Source organism: Acipenser ruthenus, chromosome 32 (genome assembly GCF_902713425.1).
Source record: "Acipenser ruthenus chromosome 32, fAciRut3.2 maternal haplotype, whole genome shotgun sequence".
Classification (NCBI taxonomy): Eukaryota; Metazoa; Chordata; class Actinopteri; order Acipenseriformes; family Acipenseridae; genus Acipenser; species Acipenser ruthenus.
Window position 1 is genome coordinate 4825885 of NC_081220.1, and position 20817 is coordinate 4846701.

The 20817-nt window shown below is 41.1% G+C and overlaps 9 non-coding genes across 9 annotated transcripts; 6 read left to right on the top strand and 3 right to left on the bottom strand.

Annotated features, from left to right (window-relative positions):
• The first annotated feature begins 1080 nt into the window (after positions 1–1080).
• Positions 1081–1199, top strand: LOC131703302 (5S ribosomal RNA). The gene has a single exon (XR_009309767.1). It is a non-coding gene; the product is annotated as a 5S ribosomal RNA (ribosomal RNA).
• Positions 1200–2094: 895 nt separating this feature from the next.
• Positions 2095–2258, top strand: LOC131703587 (U1 spliceosomal RNA). Its single transcript, XR_009310026.1, has one exon. It is a non-coding gene; the product is annotated as a U1 spliceosomal RNA (small nuclear RNA).
• Positions 2259–7407: 5149 nt separating this feature from the next.
• On the top strand, positions 7408–7526 carry LOC131703308 (5S ribosomal RNA). Its single transcript, XR_009309773.1, has one exon. It is a non-coding gene; the product is annotated as a 5S ribosomal RNA (ribosomal RNA).
• An 895-nt stretch (positions 7527–8421) lies between these two features.
• LOC131703596 (U1 spliceosomal RNA) lies at positions 8422–8585 on the top strand. Its single transcript, XR_009310035.1, has one exon. It is a non-coding gene; the product is annotated as a U1 spliceosomal RNA (small nuclear RNA).
• Positions 8586–13737: 5152 nt separating this feature from the next.
• On the top strand, positions 13738–13856 carry LOC131703318 (5S ribosomal RNA). Its single transcript, XR_009309782.1, has one exon. It is a non-coding gene; the product is annotated as a 5S ribosomal RNA (ribosomal RNA).
• An 896-nt stretch (positions 13857–14752) lies between these two features.
• LOC131703606 (U1 spliceosomal RNA) lies at positions 14753–14916 on the top strand. Its single transcript, XR_009310042.1, has one exon. It is a non-coding gene; the product is annotated as a U1 spliceosomal RNA (small nuclear RNA).
• A 2862-nt stretch (positions 14917–17778) lies between these two features.
• On the bottom strand, positions 17779–17897 carry LOC131703449 (5S ribosomal RNA). The gene has a single exon (XR_009309905.1). It is a non-coding gene; the product is annotated as a 5S ribosomal RNA (ribosomal RNA).
• Positions 17898–18689: 792 nt separating this feature from the next.
• LOC131703613 (U1 spliceosomal RNA) lies at positions 18690–18853 on the bottom strand. Its single transcript, XR_009310047.1, has one exon. It is a non-coding gene; the product is annotated as a U1 spliceosomal RNA (small nuclear RNA).
• Positions 18854–19739: 886 nt separating this feature from the next.
• On the bottom strand, positions 19740–19858 carry LOC117433107 (5S ribosomal RNA). Its single transcript, XR_004548883.3, has one exon. It is a non-coding gene; the product is annotated as a 5S ribosomal RNA (ribosomal RNA).
• Positions 19859–20817: the final 959 nt, after the last annotated feature.

A 20817-nucleotide genomic window follows, 5' to 3' on the forward strand; every position in this document is an offset into this window, starting at 1 on the left:
TTCTGATAAACCCCTACGCCTCACTATATACTGATGGACATTACATAAGCAAATGCGATGTCCTTTTTTTTTTTTTTTAGTATACCATGTTCCTAAATCTTTTCTGGGAGAGTAAAAAATACATTAACTTTAATTCATGTACTAAGGGTTACTCTTAAATGAATTAATGGTCCAGTTTATGGTAAACTGTGCATGCATGACTTAGAAACTCGGCTGTCAGCTAAGCAGAATATCTCAAAAACTGGCCTGAATTCGAAAATGCAGAATTTGGGACGTTATCTAAAAACCAGAGCAGCCCAGAAATTGGGATGTTGTCAGAGCGGCCCAGAATTTGGGACGTTATCTAAAAACTAAGCGGACCAGAATTTGGGACGTGAATGAAAACATGGGCAGTCTATATGTAAAACTGTGATTACATTAGAGGTAAAATAATGTATCCTCTAACAAAACTGCAATAGTGTATACATTTTATATTAAAATACATCACAAAAACGATTATAGATATATGCTACTTGAAAGAAAAAACTACACCACCACAGAAAGCCAATTCTTACATTCGTGCATAACATGATAATTCATATAAAGTAATCACCCATAGTTTGTTATATCAGTACAGCGTAATACCACATTATATTTTAATGGAAAGGTTGTGGAAAGCAGATCACTCCCTCTCTGATCACAATGTTAAAAATGCCTGCACGCTTTTCAACCCGTGTGACGAGAATTCATGTGACAGACATGGACCAATCAAAATGCTAGACTGTTATGCGTTTCCATCCCCAAAAACGGCCCGTGTCATACCTCCTCTGGGTAATACACAAAATGGATGCATTTGAGAACTTAACACTTTCAATGCCAACGCGTGGCTACTACTTTGTGAACATACAATTTCGCAAGAATCTAATGGCACTTTTAACGCTGTTATATACACACACACGGGCCCGCACATGTGGAGCCCAGAGCTGCTTAAATGTTAACGTTTGTGACAAATTCGAGATCTGGAAATCCCTCCCCCAACCTGTCATTGCATGAATGATATTAACTTAATACTATGAAAGAGATCAACCAAGAGAGTCGTTCGCTTACGGCCATACCACCTTGAGAACGCCCGATCTCGTCTGATCTCGGAAGCTAAGCAAGGTCGGGCCTGGTTAGTACTTGGATGGGAGACCGCCTGGGAATACCAGGTGCTGTAAGCTTTTCTTTCTGCAGCTTGACAGGGGGCGCTGTTTCCCCTGTTATTTATGTTATTAACCTGGAAGCTGTAAAGATAAACATCGTTTTCATTTTTTGTTTTTTTTTTATTGTCCCATTCCACACGAACAAGTAAGTATTGTATCGGCCTTTACTGGTTTTGAAAACTGAGTTAGGACAGAAAGGGTGATCGTATTATATTCAAAACCGAAACTACCAGTAGCGGTCTGATACAAAAAAATGTGAACAGGGTTAAGACAAAAGTACTGACGAGTTTTGCTAGTTATAGTTAGTTTAATTAATTTAAAAAAAGAAAAAAAAGTTGATAATATACTTTTTATAGTAACAGAACGAGACATGTTTTAAAGCCACAAACTGCGTGTTTAGATTATTGTGCCAAACAAGAGAACAAAACGAGCATATATCAACCAAGAACGGATTTAGTGACGCGTTCATTCATTCGAGTTTATTTATATTATGTGTGACCTTAACAAATGTTTGACCAATGTTTTGCTTTCTTTCTTTTTGAAAGTCGTACATTTGTTCCATTTTTTTATTTCGTTTACGCAGACGTGTATACAGTCCCATCCCTTCTTTCGCGGAACATCTCACATGCTGCTGCACGACTGACGTCGTCCTGTGTAAATGCTGGCATCTTGTCCTCCAATGATAAAGGCGCATGCAAATATATACCGAGAGGCATTACGGGAATGCAATTTATAAATACTTATACTGAAAAATGAAGGAACCCATTACATCCAACAGACTGGAAAGTGCGATATAATAACAATGAAAGTGTTATATTAGGAAAACAATGTTTCTTTAAATTGCAGATGTAGGCACCGTTTCTTTGAAAAGTGTCTCTTGTGGACGGGTGACGAGTCGAAATGTGTACAACTCATACTTACCTGGCAGGGGAGATACCATGATCATGAAGGTGGTTCACCCAGGGCGAGGCTCGGCCATTGCACTCCGGCTGTGCTGACCCCTGCGAATTCCCCAAATGCGGGAATCTCGACTGCATAATTTCTGGTAGTGGGGGACTGCGTTCGCGCTCTCCCCTGAAACTATGGTCAAAGACAGAAACAAACACGAGCCTGTGGAAGGAAGGACATGAGCAGTTATTCAACAAGTGTCCAGCAGGTGGATTCGGCAGACAGAGAGGCAGGTTTTCTTTAAGTAGCTAAATCTTTTGATCTTTCTCACTGTCGAATAAATAGCTACGTGGTTCCTGCACATCTATTTCCATGTTTCCTTATTTTTTACTGAGAACACTAAAAGTAAAGAGTCAGCAGTGCCTGTATCAAAGGTTTTATTTTTTATTTTAAATAACTGGAAATCATTTTCAAGGTTATCAGTTTTATTTATTTATTTAGTAGATGTTTTTATTCAAAGCAACTTACAGATAAACTGTGCATCACAACTGCTGCTGCAGAGTCACTTACAATAGGACCTGGGTTTTACATCTCATTTGAAGGAAGGAGCACAAGGAGGTTAAGTGACTTGCTCAGGGACAGGGTCACACACAATGAGCCAGTGGCTGAGCTGGGATTGAACCAGGAACCTCCTGGTAACAAGAGCTTTTCTTTAACCACCTGACCACTAAGCCCCTTAAAACATATCTTGGCAGACAAACACTTTAATTAGACAACATAAAACCACATACAAGCAGATTTCCATTACATGAGAGTAGATGTTAAAACTTCATGCTGATTTGAACTCAGCTCTCACCAAGATAAGCACCAACTAAGACGTAGCTTTGCAGTAAACTAATGTGATCCATCTGTGTCTCCATCCATTTGCGTTTCCTTCCATATGATGATGCAGATATCCTTCTGGCTGGTGTTGATGGCTGACGTGTAATGCTGGCTCCAAGGATCAGCTTATTTTACCTCCATAGCGCATCAGCACGCACAACGGCTGCGATGCTGGCTTCGGGGATCAACCACAATGCGGTCTCCCCAGCGCATCAGCATGAAAACCGTCTGGATTGAGCTAAGTAGGGTACATCTCTGGGGTCTTCAAGTGGGCACCTTCCATCCTCAGTGTTTTGTCGACTAGTCCACTGTCGACATCTCAAGAGGGCTCGACAGTGATTCTGGCTTCCCAACATCACCCCTCTCCATCCCCCACTCAACTCAGCCCAGCTTACTTACCCGTCCATCAGCGTATCTTTCTTTCTTTCTATTGTACTTGAGATCCCCAACGAGAATCTTTCCGTCTCAACCACAGCCAATTGCTGCTCCTCTCTGCTGCTTCAGATAAGTTCTTCACTGTGCGATGCAACTCTTGGCCACTGAATCCGACGTCTCTGAGAAACCGGGTTGTAGAGTGTGCCACAAATCCTCGACAACCCACCTCCACTGGATAAACCCGGACCCTCCATCCTCGCTGTTCCGCTTCAGCGGCTAGTTGAGCATACCGCAGTTTCTTCCTCTCATACGCCTCATCTACAGCATCCCCCCATGGCACTGTTAACTCTACCAGGTGAACAAGGCGTGCTGATCCAGACCACAAGACAATATCTGGTCGAAGGTTAGTGGTGGCAATCTCAGGTGGAAAAATAAGCCGTTGACCAACAGCTTCCAGTTGTCCTGGGCGAGGCTTTGTTTTAACGCCTTTTCTTGGCGGTTGCTCTCCTGGGTGGAGGAATGTTGTCTTTTGTGTGTAATGTTTTGATGGAACTGGTGGCAACTTATTGGTCATGTTACGCTTGTCTTCCAATGCTAAGGCCTGTCAAAATGTGCCTTAATGTTGCAGGTGATGAACACAAAGGACATAAGGGATCCTCTTCTACCTAGAGGTTTAGGTTCTGTGGTGATGGGAGAACATCATATGTTGACCTGATGAGGAAACTGATCCTGCTCTGTTCCATTGTCCATAGGTCTTGCCAGCCAATCTTGCGTTGTTCCACACTCTCCCATCTCATCCATTCTCCCTGCTTGGCCTGGGAAACGGCCTTTACGCACCTCATCCTCTCCTCCTGTTTTTGCACCTCGTTGACCACCAGCTTCCTCTGTTGAGCTGAGGCTGCCTTGTGCCATGTAGGAGGAGCTGAACTGAGACCAAGAACCCCTCTTCTATGCTGAACTTGCCCCATGATATCACCGATTCGAAGGGCAGCCTTTGCATAATAAGCAGAAAACATCTGTTTATTAGACTGGTTAAGATTTACAGATGTAGCTTAGTACTGCATTATTCGTTTGTCCCTTAATTAGCCTGTCTGTTTCCTAGACAGAACAAGATTAGGCACATCCAACAGGACCACACACACAGCTACTACTACCGTTGTGCACAGCATCATTACTGTAATAACTTCAGTATTCCAAAAGATCATTAAATACAACTATAAAACAAAACATAAAACTCGAAATTAAACCTAACACACGTGATCCATGCAGAAACCCTTACTCTTTAAGAAATGTGAGCCATGAAGTAAAATACAGGTAAACAACACCTCCCTGCACAGGTTATGTAAATGTCCGGTTTCAATCCAGCGAGGGGCGAGAGTTTTCAAGCAGCACTACACTCATGCACAGCACAACAAATTGACAGCACTAAGATGTAACTAATTGTAAGACATTTTATCTTTAGGTTTTTTTAAGGAGAATTATGTATGGGGTTATACAGAACTGACACAAATAATATTAATGGATATTTTAGTTTTCACTTATTCTGTACATGATTTATTTGTGCTTGTGTGGAGAAAGGCCCATCGATAAAGACACAGTTGTTCTTAGTTTGTTGCATTAGTACAGCGTGCAGTTTGGATTTGAATCACTTGGGCACAAAACAGCAAGGAGAAGAGGGCTTTGTCACAATAAGAACGCAATTTCCACTATGACCCAATTGAGTGGGACACAGTGGAAGCTAAAGAGGATCTTTGATCTACATGTTCATTTTAATACAGTAGTTAATTGCTTACCTCTTTAATGTCATGTGTGTCCTCCGTCATTCTCTTAGAATATTTAGTAAACCGGGTAATGAACATTCAAGCAAAGATGTAAGTCTCCAACTACTGTGTCTTCTGAAAAGACTCCCGCATGGTGTATTTGATATTAAACAGGTAAGAGGTGTAGATGGGGTCACTTTAATGTGCAGCACACCAATTTAAGTCCATTCTAAGTGTTTTGTGATCACAGTATCAGCTTGAGTGTATCGGTTCATAGTTTTGCACCAAAAGCGAGCAGAGGCGAAAAAAAGAACTATATACCCTATTCTTTAAAATATCACTTTGCAGTGCAAATTTGAAGAACGCAACCACTTAGCAACTTGCAAATTGGTACTGCAATTTAAAGGCCTGTAGTGTCAGACTGGTAGTCCCTAACTGATTCAAGTGTTTTTGGAATGATTCTAGCAAAGACTGATTTATAAGAAAAAAGAGAGATTGACAAACAGCATTTTGTTTTATATGCAGAAACAGGCAACTACAAGAGGGTGTCAAACAAGCTGTGAATGTCTTAGGAGGCTACAGAGTACCTCTGGGTATGAATCCACATGCTCGCAGTACCTGTTCTTAGATGTCCGAAACCACTGTATCGCTGTATATCTGTATACCCTATAAATATCACTTTTTATTGTGTATTTGAGGAACACAACCAATTACAAACTTCTTTTGAATTGCTGTGCTATCAGAATATCAGTGTATAACTTTGCTAGGTATTGCAGTGTATGCTGGGTATCAAAAGGCTTTCCCTTTTACAAAAGGCTGTCAAAATTTAAAAAAGGCCCTCAAAGTTACAAAAAATGGGTGTGCTCCTAACCCAACATTTGTCTTTTTAATTCTGTGCATCCAAATACTTGTAGTTAAAAGTTTTAAGAATTAAGCCTATTGTTAGTTGTTCTGTCCTAAACCAGCAGTTTGTCACCCAGATTTATTAAATAAACGGGGGGGGGGTCATCAGATAATTCTCCATTTTATTGTAAGTGAGGTACCGTTCAGTTGAGCGGAAATTGTAAAGGGGTACTCGAGCTGAAACCTCCAGATAGAAGAGGTACAGTTTGAAAAAAAGGTTGAAAACCCCTGACCTACAGTATAAACTATCAGGAATAGATAAGGGAAATGCTGACTAATACAATACAATAGGATTTATTTGAAGTTGTTGAATGGCACTGGTCTCTTAAACCCAGAAGTTCTGATAAACCCCTACGCCTCACTATATACTGATGGACATTACATAAGCAAATGCGATGTCCTTTTTTTTTTTTTTTAGTATACCATGTTCCTAAATCTTTTCTGGGAGAGTAAAAAATACATTAACTTTAATTCATGTACTAAGGGTTACTCTTAAATGAATTAATGGTCCAGTTTATGGTAAACTGTGCATGCATGACTTAGAAACTCGGCTGTCAGCTAAGCAGAATATCTCAAAAACTGGCCTGAATTCGAAAATGCAGAATTTGGGACGTTATCTAAAAACCAGAGCAGCCCAGAAATTGGGATGTTGTCAGAGCGGCCCAGAATTTGGGACGTTATCTAAAAACTAAGCGGACCAGAATTTGGGACGTGAATGAAAACATGGGCAGTCTATATGTAAAACTGTGATTACATTAGAGGTAAAATAATGTATCCTCTAACAAAACTGCAATAGTGTATACATTTTATATTAAAATACATCACAAAAACGATTATAGATATATGCTACTTGAAAGAAAAAACTACACCACCACAGAAAGCCAATTCTTACATTCGTGCATAACATGATAATTCATATAAAGTAATCACCCATAGTTTGTTATATCAGTACAGCGTAATACCACATTATATTTTAATGGAAAGGTTGTGGAAAGCAGATCACTCCCTCTCTGATCACAATGTTAAAAATGCCTGCACGCTTTTCAACCCGTGTGACGAGAATTCATGTGACAGACATGGACCAATCAAAATGCTAGACTGTTATGCGTTTCCATCCCCAAAAACGGCCCGTGTCATACCTCCTCTGGGTAATACACAAAATGGATGCATTTGAGAACTTAACACTTTCAATGCCAACGCGTGGCTACTACTTTGTGAACATACAATTTCGCAAGAATCTAATGGCACTTTTAACGCTGTTATATACACACACACGGGCCCGCACATGTGGAGCCCAGAGCTGCTTAAATGTTAACGTTTGTGACAAATTCGAGATCTGGAAATCCCTCCCCCAACCTGTCATTGCATGAATGATATTAACTTAATACTATGAAAGAGATCAACCAAGAGAGTCGTTCGCTTACGGCCATACCACCTTGAGAACGCCCGATCTCGTCTGATCTCGGAAGCTAAGCAAGGTCGGGCCTGGTTAGTACTTGGATGGGAGACCGCCTGGGAATACCAGGTGCTGTAAGCTTTTCTTTCTGCAGCTTGACAGGGGGCGCTGTTTCCCCTGTTATTTATGTTATTAACCTGGAAGCTGTAAAGATAAACATCGTTTTCATTTTTTGTTTTTTTTTTATTGTCCCATTCCACACGAACAAGTAAGTATTGTATCGGCCTTTACTGGTTTTGAAAACTGAGTTAGGACAGAAAGGGTGATCGTATTATATTCAAAACCGAAACTACCAGTAGCGGTCTGATACAAAAAAATGTGAACAGGGTTAAGACAAAAGTACTGACGAGTTTTGCTAGTTATAGTTAGTTTAATTAATTTAAAAAAAGAAAAAAAAGTTGATAATATACTTTTTATAGTAACAGAACGAGACATGTTTTAAAGCCACAAACTGCGTGTTTAGATTATTGTGCCAAACAAGAGAACAAAACGAGCATATATCAACCAAGAACGGATTTAGTGACGCGTTCATTCATTCGAGTTTATTTATATTATGTGTGACCTTAACAAATGTTTGACCAATGTTTTGCTTTCTTTCTTTTTGAAAGTCGTACATTTGTTCCATTTTTTTATTTCGTTTACGCAGACGTGTATACAGTCCCATCCCTTCTTTCGCGGAACATCTCACATGCTGCTGCACGACTGACGTCGTCCTGTGTAAATGCTGGCATCTTGTCCTCCAATGATAAAGGCGCATGCAAATATATACCGAGAGGCATTACGGGAATGCAATTTATAAATACTTATACTGAAAAATGAAGGAACCCATTACATCCAACAGACTGGAAAGTGCGATATAATAACAATGAAAGTGTTATATTAGGAAAACAATGTTTCTTTAAATTGCAGATGTAGGCACCGTTTCTTTGAAAAGTGTCTCTTGTGGACGGGTGACGAGTCGAAATGTGTACAACTCATACTTACCTGGCAGGGGAGATACCATGATCATGAAGGTGGTTCACCCAGGGCGAGGCTCGGCCATTGCACTCCGGCTGTGCTGACCCCTGCGAATTCCCCAAATGCGGGAATCTCGACTGCATAATTTCTGGTAGTGGGGGACTGCGTTCGCGCTCTCCCCTGAAACTATGGTCAAAGACAGAAACAAACACGAGCCTGTGGAAGGAAGGACATGAGCAGTTATTCAACAAGTGTCCAGCAGGTGGATTCGGCAGACAGAGAGGCAGGTTTTCTTTAAGTAGCTAAATCTTTTGATCTTTCTCACTGTCGAATAAATAGCTACGTGGTTCCTGCACATCTATTTCCATGTTTCCTTATTTTTTACTGAGAACACTAAAAGTAAAGAGTCAGCAGTGCCTGTATCAAAGGTTTTATTTTTTATTTTAAATAACTGGAAATCATTTTCAAGGTTATCAGTTTTATTTATTTATTTAGTAGATGTTTTTATTCAAAGCAACTTACAGATAAACTGTGCATCACAACTGCTGCTGCAGAGTCACTTACAATAGGACCTGGGTTTTACATCTCATTTGAAGGAAGGAGCACAAGGAGGTTAAGTGACTTGCTCAGGGACAGGGTCACACACAATGAGCCAGTGGCTGAGCTGGGATTGAACCAGGAACCTCCTGGTAACAAGAGCTTTTCTTTAACCACCTGACCACTAAGCCCCTTAAAACATATCTTGGCAGACAAACACTTTAATTAGACAACATAAAACCACATACAAGCAGATTTCCATTACATGAGAGTAGATGTTAAAACTTCATGCTGATTTGAACTCAGCTCTCACCAAGATAAGCACCAACTAAGACGTAGCTTTGCAGTAAACTAATGTGATCCATCTGTGTCTCCATCCATTTGCGTTTCCTTCCATATGATGATGCAGATATCCTTCTGGCTGGTGTTGATGGCTGACGTGTAATGCTGGCTCCAAGGATCAGCTTATTTTACCTCCATAGCGCATCAGCACGCACAACGGCTGCGATGCTGGCTTCGGGGATCAACCACAATGCGGTCTCCCCAGCGCATCAGCATGAAAACCGTCTGGATTGAGCTAAGTAGGGTACATCTCTGGGGTCTTCAAGTGGGCACCTTCCATCCTCAGTGTTTTGTCGACTAGTCCACTGTCGACATCTCAAGAGGGCTCGACAGTGATTCTGGCTTCCCAACATCACCCCTCTCCATCCCCCACTCAACTCAGCCCAGCTTACTTACCCGTCCATCAGCGTATCTTTCTTTCTTTCTATTGTACTTGAGATCCCCAACGAGAATCTTTCCGTCTCAACCACAGCCAATTGCTGCTCCTCTCTGCTGCTTCAGATAAGTTCTTCACTGTGCGATGCAACTCTTGGCCACTGAATCCGACGTCTCTGAGAAACCGGGTTGTAGAGTGTGCCACAAATCCTCGACAACCCACCTCCACTGGATAAACCCGGACCCTCCATCCTCGCTGTTCCGCTTCAGCGGCTAGTTGAGCATACCGCAGTTTCTTCCTCTCATACGCCTCATCTACAGCATCCCCCCATGGCACTGTTAACTCTACCAGGTGAACAAGGCGTGCTGATCCAGACCACAAGACAATATCTGGTCGAAGGTTAGTGGTGGCAATCTCAGGTGGAAAAATAAGCCGTTGACCAACAGCTTCCAGTTGTCCTGGGCGAGGCTTTGTTTTAACGCCTTTTCTTGGCGGTTGCTCTCCTGGGTGGAGGAATGTTGTCTTTTGTGTGTAATGTTTTGATGGAACTGGTGGCAACTTATTGGTCATGTTACGCTTGTCTTCCAATGCTAAGGCCTGTCAAAATGTGCCTTAATGTTGCAGGTGATGAACACAAAGGACATAAGGGATCCTCTTCTACCTAGAGGTTTAGGTTCTGTGGTGATGGGAGAACATCATATGTTGACCTGATGAGGAAACTGATCCTGCTCTGTTCCATTGTCCATAGGTCTTGCCAGCCAATCTTGCGTTGTTCCACACTCTCCCATCTCATCCATTCTCCCTGCTTGGCCTGGGAAACGGCCTTTACGCACCTCATCCTCTCCTCCTGTTTTTGCACCTCGTTGACCACCAGCTTCCTCTGTTGAGCTGAGGCTGCCTTGTGCCATGTAGGAGGAGCTGAACTGAGACCAAGAACCCCTCTTCTATGCTGAACTTGCCCCATGATATCACCGATTCGAAGGGCAGCCTTTGCATAATAAGCAGAAAACATCTGTTTATTAGACTGGTTAAGATTTACAGATGTAGCTTAGTACTGCATTATTCGTTTGTCCCTTAATTAGCCTGTCTGTTTCCTAGACAGAACAAGATTAGGCACATCCAACAGGACCACACACACAGCTACTACTACCGTTGTGCACAGCATCATTACTGTAATAACTTCAGTATTCCAAAAGATCATTAAATACAACTATAAAACAAAACATAAAACTCGAAATTAAACCTAACACACGTGATCCATGCAGAAACCCTTACTCTTTAAGAAATGTGAGCCATGAAGTAAAATACAGGTAAACAACACCTCCCTGCACAGGTTATGTAAATGTCCGGTTTCAATCCAGCGAGGGGCGAGAGTTTTCAAGCAGCACTACACTCATGCACAGCACAACAAATTGACAGCACTAAGATGTAACTAATTGTAAGACATTTTATCTTTAGGTTTTTTTAAGGAGAATTATGTATGGGGTTATACAGAACTGACACAAATAATATTAATGGATATTTTAGTTTTCACTTATTCTGTACATGATTTATTTGTGCTTGTGTGGAGAAAGGCCCATCGATAAAGACACAGTTGTTCTTAGTTTGTTGCATTAGTACAGCGTGCAGTTTGGATTTGAATCACTTGGGCACAAAACAGCAAGGAGAAGAGGGCTTTGTCACAATAAGAACGCAATTTCCACTATGACCCAATTGAGTGGGACACAGTGGAAGCTAAAGAGGATCTTTGATCTACATGTTCATTTTAATACAGTAGTTAATTGCTTACCTCTTTAATGTCATGTGTGTCCTCCGTCATTCTCTTAGAATATTTAGTAAACCGGGTAATGAACATTCAAGCAAAGATGTAAGTCTCCAACTACTGTGTCTTCTGAAAAGACTCCCGCATGGTGTATTTGATATTAAACAGGTAAGAGGTGTAGATGGGGTCACTTTAATGTGCAGCACACCAATTTAAGTCCATTCTAAGTGTTTTGTGATCACAGTATCAGCTTGAGTGTATCGGTTCATAGTTTTGCACCAAAAGCGAGCAGAGGCGAAAAAAAGAACTATATACCCTATTCTTTAAAATATCACTTTGCAGTGCAAATTTGAAGAACGCAACCACTTAGCAACTTGCAAATTGGTACTGCAATTTAAAGGCCTGTAGTGTCAGACTGGTAGTCCCTAACTGATTCAAGTGTTTTTGGAATGATTCTAGCAAAGACTGATTTATAAGAAAAAAGAGAGATTGACAAACAGCATTTTGTTTTATATGCAGAAACAGGCAACTACAAGAGGGTGTCAAACAAGCTGTGAATGTCTTAGGAGGCTACAGAGTACCTCTGGGTATGAATCCACATGCTCGCAGTACCTGTTCTTAGATGTCCGAAACCACTGTATCGCTGTATATCTGTATACCCTATAAATATCACTTTTTATTGTGTATTTGAGGAACACAACCAATTACAAACTTCTTTTGAATTGCTGTGCTATCAGAATATCAGTGTATAACTTTGCTAGGTATTGCAGTGTATGCTGGGTATCAAAAGGCTTTCCCTTTTACAAAAGGCTGTCAAAATTTAAAAAAGGCCCTCAAAGTTACAAAAAATGGGTGTGCTCCTAACCCAACATTTGTCTTTTTAATTCTGTGCATCCAAATACTTGTAGTTAAAAGTTTTAAGAATTAAGCCTATTGTTAGTTGTTCTGTCCTAAACCAGCAGTTTGTCACCCAGATTTATTAAATAAACGGGGGGGGGGTCATCAGATAATTCTCCATTTTATTGTAAGTGAGGTACCGTTCAGTTGAGCGGAAATTGTAAAGGGGTACTCGAGCTGAAACCTCCAGATAGAAGAGGTACAGTTTGAAAAAAAGGTTGAAAACCCCTGACCTACAGTATAAACTATCAGGAATAGATAAGGGAAATGCTGACTAATACAATACAATAGGATTTATTTGAAGTTGTTGAATGGCACTGGTCTCTTAAACCCAGAAGTTCTGATAAACCCCTACGCCTCACTATATACTGATGGACATTACATAAGCAAATGCGATGTCCTTTTTTTTTTTTTTTAGTATACCATGTTCCTAAATCTTTTCTGGGAGAGTAAAAAATACATTAACTTTAATTCATGTACTAAGGGTTACTCTTAAATGAATTAATGGTCCAGTTTATGGTAAACTGTGCATGCATGACTTAGAAACTCGGCTGTCAGCTAAGCAGAATATCTCAAAAACTGGCCTGAATTCGAAAATGCAGAATTTGGGACGTTATCTAAAAACCAGAGCAGCCCAGAAATTGGGATGTTGTCAGAGCGGCCCAGAATTTGGGACGTTATCTAAAAACTAAGCGGACCAGAATTTGGGACGTGAATGAAAACATGGGCAGTCTATATGTAAAACTGTGATTACATTAGAGGTAAAATAATGTATCCTCTAACAAAACTGCAATAGTGTATACATTTTATATTAAAATACATCACAAAAACGATTATAGATATATGCTACTTGAAAGAAAAAACTACACCACCACAGAAAGCCAATTCTTACATTCGTGCATAACATGATAATTCATATAAAGTAATCACCCATAGTTTGTTATATCAGTACAGCGTAATACCACATTATATTTTAATGGAAAGGTTGTGGAAAGCAGATCACTCCCTCTCTCTGATCACAATGTTAAAAATGCCTGCACGCTTTTCAACCCGTGTGACGAGAAATTCATGTGACAGACATGGACCAATCAAAATGCTAGACTGTTATGCGTTTCCATCCCCAAAAACGGCCCGTGTCATACCTCCTCTGGGTAATACACAAAATGGATGCATTTGAGAACTTAACACTTTCAATGCCAACGCGTGGCTACTACTTTGTGAACATACAATTTCGCAAGAATCTAATGGCACTTTTAACGCTGTTATATACACACACACGGGCCCGCACATGTGGAGCCCAGAGCTGTTTAAATGTTAACGTTTGTGACAAATTCGAGATCTGGAAATCCCTCCCCCAACCTGTCATTGCATGAATGATATTAACTTAATACTATGAAAGAGATCAACCAAGAGAGTCGTTCGCTTACGGCCATACCACCTTGAGAACGCCCGATCTCGTCTGATCTCGGAAGCTAAGCAAGGTCGGGCCTGGTTAGTACTTGGATGGGAGACCGCCTGGGAATACCAGGTGCTGTAAGCTTTTCTTTCTGCAGCTTGACAGGGGGCGCTGTTTCCCCTGTTATTTATGTTATTAACCTGGAAGCTGTAAAGATAAACATCGTTTTCATTTTTTGTTTTTTTTTATTGTCCCATTCCACACACGAACAAGTAAGTATTGTATCGGCCTTTACTGGTTTTGAAAACTGAGTTAGGACAGAAAGGGTGATCGTATTATATTCAAAACCGAAACTACCAGTAGCGGTCTGATACAAAAAAATGTGAACAGGGTTAAGACAAAAGTACTGACGAGTTTTGCTAGTTATAGTTAGTTTAATTAATTTAAAAAAAGAAAAAAAAGTTGATAATATACTTTTTATAGTAACAGAACGAGACATGTTTTAAAGCCACAAACTGCGTGTTTAGATTATTGTGCCAAACAAGAGAACAAAACGAGCATACATCAACCAAGAACAGATTTAGTGACGCGTTCATTCATTCGAGTTTATTTATATTATGTGTGACCTTAACAAATGTTTGACCAATGTTTTGCTTTCTTTCTTTTTGAAAGTCGTACATTTGTTCCATTTTTTTATTTCGTTTACGCAGACGTGTATACAGTCCCATCCCTTCTTTCGCGGAACATCTCACATGCTGCTGCACGACTGACGTCGTCCTGTGTAAATGCTGGCATCTTGTCCTCCAATGATAAAGGCGCATGCAAATATATACCGAGAGGCATTACGGGAATGCAATTTATAAATACTTATACTGAAAAATGAAGGAACCCATTACATCCAACAGACTGGAAAGTGTGATATAATAACAATGAAAGTGTTATATTAGGAAAACAATGTTTCTTTAAATTGCAGATGTAGGCACCGTTTCTTTGAAAAGTGTCTCTTGTGGACGGGTGACGAGTCGAAATGTGTACAACTCATACTTACCTGGCAGGGGAGATACCATGATCATGAAGGTGGTTCACCCAGGGCGAGGCTCGGCCATTGCACTCCGGCTGTGCTGACCCCTGCGAATTCCCCAAATGCGGGAATCTCGACTGCATAATTTCTGGTAGTGGGGGACTGCGTTCGCGCTCTCCCCTGAAACTATGGTCAAAGACAGAAACAAACACGAGCCTGTGGAAGGAAGGACATGAGCAGTTATTCAACAAGTGTCCAGCAGGTGGATTCGGCAGACAGAGAGGCAGGTTTTCTTTAAGTAGCTAAATCTTTTGATCTTTCTCACTGTCGAATAAATAGCTACGTGGTTCCTGCACATCTATTTCCATGTTTCCTTATTTTTTACTGAGAACACTAAAAGTAAAGAGTCAGCAGTGCCTGTATCAAAGGTTTTATTTTTTATTTTAAATAACTGGAAATCATTTTCAAGGTTATCAGTTTTATTTATTTATTTAGTAGATGTTTTTATTCAAAGCAACTTACAGATAAACTGTGCATCACAACTGCTGCTGCAGAGTCACTTACAATAGGACCTGGGTTTTACATCTCATTTGAAGGAAGGAGCACAAGGAGGTTAAGTGACTTGCTCAGGGACAGGGTCACACACAATGAGCCAGTGGCTGAGCTGGGATTGAACCAGGAACCTCCTGGTAACAAGAGCTTTTCTTTAACCACCTGACCACTAAGCCCCTTAAAACATATCTTGGCAGACAAACACTTTAATTAGACAACATAAAACCACATACAAGCAGATTTCCATTACATGAGAGTAGATGTTAAAACTTCATGCTGATTTGAACTCAGCTCTCACCAAGATAAGCACCAACTAAGACGTAGCTTTGCAGTAAACTAATGTGATCCATCTGTGTCTCCATCCATTTGCGTTTCCTTCCATATGATGATGCAGATATCCTTCTGGCTGGTGTTGATGGCTGACGTGTAATGCTGGCTCCAAGGATCAGCTTATTTTACCTCCATAGCGCATCAGCACGCACAACGGCTGCGATGCTGGCTTCGGGGATCAACCACAATGCGGTCTCCCCAGCGCATCAGCATGAAAACCGTCTGGATTGAGCTAAGTAGGGTACATCTCTGGGGTCTTCAAGTGGGCACCTTCCATCCTCAGTGTTTTGTCGACTAGTCCACTGTCGACATCTCAAGAGGGCTCGACAGTGATTCTGGCTTCCCAACATCACCCCTCTCCATCCCCCACTCAACTCAGCCCAGCTTACTTACCCGTCCATCAGCGTATCTTTCTTTCTTTCTATTGTACTTGAGATCCCCAACGAGAATCTTTCCGTCTCAACCACAGCCAATTGCTGCTCCTCTCTGCTGCTTCAGATAAGTTCTTCACTGTGCGATGCAACTCTTGGCCACTGAATCCGACGTCTCTGAGAAACCGGGTTGTAGAGTGTGCCACAAATCCTCGACAACCCACCTCCACTGGATAAACCCGGACCCTCCATCCTCGCTGTTCCGCTTCAGCGGCTAGTTGAGCATACCGCAGTTTCTTCCTCTCATACGCCTCATCTACAGCATCCCCCCATGGCACTGTTAACTCTACCAGGTGAACAAGGCGTGCTGATCCAGACCACAAGACAATATCTGGTCGAAGGTTAGTGGTGGCAATCTCAGGTGGAAAAATAAGCCGTTGACCAACAGCTTCCAGTTGTCCTGGGCGAGGCTTTGTTTTAACGCCTTTTCTTGGCGGTTGCTCTCCTGGGTGGAGGAATGTTGTCTTTTGTGTGTAATGTTTTGATGGAACTGGTGGCAACTTATTGGTCATGTTACGCTTGTCTTCCAATGCTAAGGCCTGTCAAAATGTGCCTTAATGTTGCAGGTGATGAACACAAAGGACATAAGGGATCCTCTTCTACCTAGAGGTTTAGGTTCTGTGGTGATGGGAGAACATCATATGTTGACCTGATGAGGAAACTGATCCTGCTCTGTTCCATGTCCATAGGTCTTGCCAGCCAATCTTGCGTTGTTCCACACTCTCCCATCTCATCCATTCTCCCTGCTTGGCCTGGGAAACGGCCTTTACGCACCTCATCCTCTCCTCCTGTTTTTGCACCTCGTTGACCACCAGCTTCCTCTGTTGAGCTGAGGCTGCCTTGTGCCATGTAGGAGGAGCTGAACTGAGACCAAGAACCCCTCTTCTATGCTGAACTTGCCCCATGATATCACCGATTCGAAGGGCAGCCTTTGCATAATAAGCAGAAAACATCTGTTTATTAGACTGGTTAAGATTTACAGATGTAGCTTAGTACTGCATTATTCGTTTGTCCCTTAATTAGCCTGTCTGTTTCCTAGACAGAACAAGATTAGGCACATCCAACAGGACCACACACACAGCTACTACTACCGTTGTGCACAGCATCATTACTGTAATAACTTCAGTATTCCAAAAGATCATTAAATACAACTATAAAACAAAACATAAAACTCGAAATTAAACCTAACACACGTGATCCATGCAGAAACCCTTACTCTTTAAGAAATGTGAGCCATGAAGTAAAATACAGGTAAACAACACCTCCCTGCACAGGTTATGTAAATGTCCGGTTTCAATCCAGCGAGGGGCGAGAGTTTTCAAGCAGCACTACACTCATGCACAGGACAACAAATTGACAGCTCTCCCAGAAGCTTCCAGCAGGGGGCATGTTCAATACTGTATTATTATTATTATTATTATTATTATTATTATTATTAATAATAATAATAATAATAATAATAATAATATCTCTGTATGCATGTCTGTGTCCCTATACATATTTTTTATTCTATTTTATTTTATGTACTGTTTTTAACTTTCTGGGTCACATTTCGTCACGAATTGAGGAATTAAGAATGGTGTGTGCAACATATTAAACTATCATATTTGTTCCTGTGTGGGATGGGACAATAAAAAAATAAAAAATGAAAACGATGTTTATCTTTACAGCTTCCAGGTTAATAACATAAATAACAGGGGAAACAGCGCCCCCTGTCAAGCTGCAGAAAAAAAGCTCACAGCACCTGGTATTCCCAGGTGATCTCCCATCCAAGTACTAACCAGGCCCGACCTTGCTTAGCTTCCGAGATCAGACGAGATCGGGCGTTCTCAAGGTGGTATGGCCGTAAGCGAACGACTCTCTTGGTTGATCTCTTTCATAGTATTAAGTTAATATCATTCATGCAATGACAGGTTGGGGGAGGGATTTCCAGATCTCGAATTTGTCACAAACGTTAACATTTAAGCAGCTCTGGGCTCCACATGTGCGGGCCCGTGTGTGTGTGTGTATATAACAGCGTTAAAAGTGCCATTAGATTCTTGCGAAATTGTATGTTCACAAAGTAGTAGCCACGCGTTGGCATTGAAAGTGTTAAGTTCTCAAAGGCATCCATTTCGTATATTACCCTCTTTTAGGTTGAATCTGCAGCAGTGTTGTAATGGATATCAGCTGTACTGAGCTGTGTTGCCGCTGGAGGACTGTATGCCCTGAAACCAATTTGATGTTTATTCTACAAAATAAATCCCCCTTTCAAACAACTCGTGTGGTTCTTTAGGCTGAGCAGTACTGCAAGGGTCCCTCTTCTCCAGTTAGAGACAGCATACATGTGGTTACATGATACATGGATGAAGGCTTATTGTGACCTATTCGACTCCTCGAGACCATCGCTTTCAATTCAAACACAGAATGTCTCGTTTTCAATCGCTCGACAACACCCACAGTACAGAAATGTGCATTAATGATCAACAAAATGAGAATACGTTAAAAAAAAAATGATGTAAAGCTGGTAGATTCGTATCTCAGAGGAACGGGAAATTAAAACAAGGTAAAGGCAATCATCTAAATAAAGCTGAATCAATAACGGATGCGGGAATCTCCTTCCTTCCACAGGCTCGTGTTTGTTTCTGTCTTTGACCATAGTTTCAGGGGAGAGCGCGAACGCAGTCCCCCACTACCAGAAATTATGCAGTCGAGATTCCCGCATTTGGGGAATTCGCAGGGGTCAGCACAGCCGGAGTGCAATGGCCGAGCCTCGCCCTGGGTGAATCACCTTCATGATCATGGTATCTCCCCTGCCAGGTAAGTATGAGTTGTACACATTTCGACTCGTCACCCGTCCACAAGAGACACTTTTCAAAGAAACGGTGCCTACATCTGCAATTTAAAGAAACATTGTTTTCCTAATATAACACTGTCATTGTTATTATATCGCACTTTCCAGTCTGTTGGGTGTAATGGGTTCCTTCATTTTTCAGTATAAGTATTTATAAATTGCATTCCCGTAATGCCTCTCGGTATATATTTGCATGCGCCTTTATCATTGGAGGACAAGATGCCAGCATTTACACAGGACGACGTCAGTCGTGCAGCAGCATGTGAGATGTTCCGCGAAAGAAGGGATGGGACTGTATACACGTCTGCGTAAACGAAATAAAAAAAATGGAACAAATGTACGACTTTCAAAAAGAAAGAAAGCAAAACATTGGTCAAACATTTGTTAAGGTCACACATAATATAAATAAACTCGAATGAATGAACGCGTCACTAAATCCGTTCTTGGTTGATATATGCTCGTTTTGTTCTCTTGTTTGGCACAATAATCTAAACACGCAGTTTGTGGCTTTAAAACATGTCTCGTTCTGTTACTATAAAAAGTATATCATCAACTTTTTTTTTCTTTTTTTAAATTAATTAAACTAACTATAACTAGCAAAACTCGTCAGTACTTTTGTCTTAACCCTGTTCACATTTGCTTGTATTGGACCGCTACTGGTAGTTTCGGTTTAGAATATAATACGATCACCCTTTCTGTCCTAACTCAGTTTTCAAAACCAGTAAAGGCCGATACAATACTTACTTGTTCGTGTGTGGAATGGGATAATAAAAAAACAAAAAATGAAAACGATGTTTATCTTTACAGCTTCCAGGTTAATAATATAAATAACAGCGCCCCCTGTCACGCTGCAGAAAAAAAGCTCACAGCACCTGGTATTCCCAGGTGATCTCCCATCCAAGTACTAACCAGGCCCGACCTTGCTTAGCTTCCGAGATCAAACGAGATCAGGCGTTCTCAAGGAGGTATGGCCGTAAGTGGACGCGCTTGATTTATCTCTTTCATAGTATTAAGTTAATATCATTCATGCAATGACAGGTTGGGGCAGGGATTTCCAGATCTCTCATTTGTCACAAACAGTAACACTTAAGCAGCTCTGGGCTGCACATGTGCCGGCCAATAGCAAGGCTCATGGATGGTAATACGTTTTACTAGAAGGGAGAGCTAGCCTTGAGCTTTGCAGCATAAAACAATACATTTTAATGGTCTTTATGCAAAAGAGCTATTCGTCCAACATTGTGCCCCCCACACACCTTTTTATACTTGATGGCACCTCTGATTTGAAGCAGAGAATGTACAAAAGACACATTGGGCAAACATTTGTTTACATTTTTTAATTTCATTCACGCAGACGTGTAGGCTTTTCTACACACCCATCCCTTTTGTGGAACAACTCACTTGTTGCAAATGCGGGAATCTCGACTGTATCATTTCTGGGAGTGAAGGGCTGCGTTCGCGCTCTCCCCTGATGTTATAGTCAAAGTTAAAAACACAGGTATTGAAAGCAATTAGCGATTATTCTATATATCTCCAGCAGGTGGCCCTGTCAGACTGGGAATGAGATTTTGTTTTTTCTTTCGGAGCGTACAATGCTCTAGAAAGTACCTAAGTGTTTTATGTACATGTATTGTGAAGTGTTTCATATTGAGAAGACAAAGTAACGAGTCAGCGGCACGTGTATCAAAGTTACAAAGTTGCTAATATTAAAGAAGACGAGGTTCAGCGGTACAGTTGTTTTTTTTTAAACATAGTGTTTCACTGCTGTACAGACGTTCTATGTCGTTATCCGTTATTGATTCAGCTTTATTTAAATGATTGCCTTTACCTTGTTTTAATTTCCCGTTCCTCTGAGATACGAATCTACCAGCTTTACATCATTTTTTTTAACGTATTCTCATTTTGTTGATCATTAATGCACATTTCTGTACTGTGGGTGTT